The 4015-nt window shown below is 43.7% G+C and overlaps 1 long non-coding RNA gene across 1 annotated transcript; it reads right to left on the minus strand.

The window, feature by feature from the left end:
* Positions 1–328: 328 nt before the first annotated feature.
* LOC146210069 (uncharacterized) lies at positions 329–3622 on the minus strand. Its single transcript, XR_014703507.1, has 3 exons — positions 3064–3622; positions 2099–2332; positions 329–836 (listed from the first exon to the last, which is right to left on the minus strand). It is a non-coding gene; the product is annotated as an uncharacterized LOC146210069 (long non-coding RNA).
* Between the last annotated feature and the right edge of the window lie 393 nt (positions 3623–4015).

The following is a 4015-nucleotide window of genomic DNA, read 5'->3' on the forward strand; positions in this document are numbered from 1 at the left end:
AGTGGCACCTTCGGCTTAAAAGCTCATCAGTACAAACGAGCAACTACGGCCCGGTACTGAAACCTCGTTAAACAAGAAAGCAACTAACTGCAGGATCTCAATTTTAACGGAAATGAAAAACGACTGGAGAGAAGGTAGTTGCCTGAAATAGCTTGACTGAAATAGCTTTTCGCCACAGATAGAGACAATAAAAGAAAATAATGAATGCTTAGGTACTAAAATACATCAATGAAGAAAACGCTCGTCCCGCTTGTTTTTACTAGCTCAATTTTCTGGTTTGTTGCCTATGGCACAAGAGACAACAGATACGAGTTTTTAGACGTTTTTACTTAACTAGTGTGTGCAAAACAGAAACGCCTTTTCAAAGCACTGATGAGTTAGAAAAAGTATGTAAACAAATGTTTGGAGCCCTGTGTTACTTGAAAAGCTCTCACAAATATTTATTTGGAAACTAAACAAATGGTTCTTCCCTTGGAACACATTGCACATAAGAGGTTTACGGACACCCAGTCCATGCCTCGCGGCCTGAACGCTATGCTCAACGGCAGCTCCGCGCTTACGACCTCGTAAACGCGCCATCAGCTTCGATAGCGTCTCGAAGGCGTCTAGGTATCGAGGCGTACATTCGTGTAACGAGGTCGGGAAGTAACCTCAACCGCTCCCATTCTTCTCGGATGGCCGCCCACAGTTCCTCTTTGTTTTGTTGCTGGAAGGCGCGTTTTGCCAAATTTTTTTTCATGAGGCCCCATATCTGCTCGATGATATTGAAGTCAGCTCCTTTCGGAGGCCATGGCAAAAGTTGTATTCCGCAATCCTGGAGGCCACTGGTCACTTTCCTAGAAAATGAGAAAAAAATGCAAACATAATAAAGAAATTAGCATTTTGTTATTTAAGAAGAAGAAAAATATGTGTTATCTTGCTTTTACATATTTAAGCAAAACCACCATCTTATGGTGGGTTTTTCTGTCCCCATTTCAAGAACACTATCACCAGCAATTCGCTATGATGCTTTGTTGTCTAAAGCATAATCATCCGCTAATCTTTGGTCAGTGCGTAATTTGTAGCGCAGCCTTCGTTAACAATTTTTTCAAGTGTATAAAAGCGTACTTATCAGATTACTGTGGTATTAAGGACTCAATTGGGCGACATTTTGGCCAATTACGTATAAACAGGACACCAGGCAACCACCAGCTATAATATCGACTTAATGCGGCACATTTATGTGGGATACAATAAATAAGACATAACGATTCTCAGGTCCCGTGCTAAATTTCCCGCATTCTGTGCTATGGGAGGAAGCCTACATATGCATTATTCAAAGCTACGCAATAAAACTTTCCTCCTGCAGGTTATTAAGTTCGCTTTTCGTCTAAAGTTCATGCAGATGTCTTCAGTCAGCTTTTTCTGAAATTTCAGCATTATTGTTACATCTTCTGTAAATTCCTAACAGGCTCACCCCGTTACTCTTCGAATTATATATTTCCCCGATAGAGAATACGCATAGTCAGTAATCGAACTTAGTTTTCATACTGTCATACTGAGGCGAATTCCTCGTCAAGCTTGGAGCCCAGATAATACGGCGGTGCCACGCCTCACAGGCGAAACTTCAAACAGGGCGCCCAGAATTCCTTGGTCATGAGAACCAGCCTGGTATAATACAACGTTATAAAAATCTTAAAGAAGTGTTTTCTATGATTATATCAATGGTTCCTGTTGCAGACATATCTCTCACCACTCCACAGCTATATGTTGTTAGCCGCGTACACTTGCCGATACTCCACATTGGTGCTTGTTTTTCTACCTATCATCTCCTTCCCCTCCCTGCCTGTGCCGACCTTTCAAAACCATTTGCTAATCCAGAATGTCCTCTTTTCTCCTATCTTTTTTTTTATCCTACCTTTTCTCCTACCTATCGCATAACTACCCACATCCCTCTTTTGTCAATGTGGCGAGTGCCGCTACAGCCTCGGACTAGCTCGAGGGCCAATTGACTATGGTTTTATTATCTCCAGAGCTACTTGACGCAGCTGGATGTCACTTTCTCACTCTCCACAATAAACTATAATTGTATAACCTTTCAAAAATGTTTAGAACCCACCTGGCCATGTGGATAGGACTGCGGTCTTGTTGAAGAAAAAAGAAGCCGTCGGGAAACGGCCCATCTAGAGCGAAGGGAAGCAGGACATGCTGGATGACATCGAGGTACTGGTTAGCATTGAGAGTTGCGTCAATTCGATGTAGAGGACCAAGGCCTTCGCTCGTCATCGCTCCCCAAACGCTCACTGAACATCGGCCACTTGCGGTAACTTGCTGTATGTAGTGTGGATTATACCTGAAAGAAAAACAGCAGCAGCTCTACATTACAAGAGATGAAGAAAGAAAAACTCCAGTGGCGGCAAAGGCAAGGATCTCGGCTGATAGGAACGTGACCCTTCCTCATTCTTCCACGAAAAGCGCAAAAGTAAATGTAATGAAGGAAGCAGCAGTGCTTAGGTGGGGTTCAGGCTGCGTTTTTAGAGCACCTAAATCGAAGTGGTTGTGCTTTTATTATTCAACGTTTAAAGCATATTTACTCATGCTTTAAGGAAAAGTAATGCATTGTCAATAAAAAATGCCACGCGCATTCTTTGTTTCCTCTGAACTGAAAATGAAGCCGCATGCGAAACTACGTTATAGGAAAAAACGAGGCTCAATTTTTAAAACGTATTTAAATTAACATAGCTGAAACCTTAAAAGCCAGGCAACATGTTTCCTTGCTCTAAACTCTTACTCCAGTCTTCAGCATTTACCCAGTAAGTCGGGGAAGAAAAAGCGTTATTCATAAAGATCATCTCTCGTAAGCTGAGTAGATACCATTGTTGGTTATCAATCTTCACATGTGCGAATAATCGAAGGCATGTGACCTGTGACGCAAAAGTCAACCATACACGGAGCTGGCTTCTCGTCACTCGCATGAAATATCTTTGGCGAAACTGTTAGTAAAATATCCACTCTACACTGTTTCACTGTTTAAATGAACTCAGAATGTGATCTCGTTTATAGAAACAAACCGTTGTGTCTTACCGTGTGCCTGAAAGTCTCCAAACGCGCTGCTGCTGGTCCCATCTGCTTACGAAGGTGGATTCGTCTGAAAAGATCACCAGCCGCCATTCGTCTGGGCCCCACGAAAGGTGCTGCCGTGCAAAGTTCAGGCGCTCTTGCTTGTCCCTTTCACTCAGCCAGGGTCTTTGGCACGCAACGCGACTCCGTAGCCCAGCTTCATTCAGCCTCCGACGGATGGTATTTATGGAGACCCGAAGTCCCAACTCTTGCCTGATATCAGCGAGGGTGAGCGTCGGCTCACAACAAACTGCAGCAACGATGCTCAGATCCTCTTCAGGTGTAGTTGCCGGCGGCCGTCCTCCCCTAGGTGCGTCTTGTATGCGACCGTCTTCTCTATATGCCCGCAAGGTGCGGTCTATTGTCCACTTTGAACAGCTCTTGATATTTGAACCCTTGATTGGCCTGCCATCGCAAGGGCTATGATTCTAAGCCTCGCGTCAGAATCCAAGCGTGGCATTACGACCGTAAGCAGCACTCAAAATGCGGCATTGGATTGCGGTTCAGCAAATATAAGGCGACGATTTGCTGCCATTACTGATGTAAAATTGATAAAGCAGAACTCTTTGATTTATATTTTTTCCTTCCTTTCGGCGCGATAAGAAGGCTCGTGTAGGCTGAATATTTATGCCACAATCACGGTGCAAGATATATTGGCGGTGACACAACACGGGCGAGGTACTGGACGCAAGTGATCAGGGGCAGATTAATATAGGGATTCCAAACTTTATTCCATTCCCTCGGCAATGAAATCAAAATTGCGTATAAGATGAACTACGTGAACTTACTTCTGACGTGCTGTCACGTCCTGCAACGCAACCCTATTATGCACAGATTCAAATTTAAACTGGCCAAGGGCAGTGAAGGCGATGGAATGGAATAGTTTTAGGATGGAATAGAATCGTTATATTATTCC

Source organism: Amblyomma maculatum, chromosome 1 (assembly GCF_055883805.1).
Source record: "Amblyomma maculatum isolate TAMU_Amacu chromosome 1, ASM5588380v1, whole genome shotgun sequence".
Lineage (NCBI taxonomy): Eukaryota > Metazoa > Arthropoda > Arachnida > Ixodida > Ixodidae > Amblyomma > Amblyomma maculatum.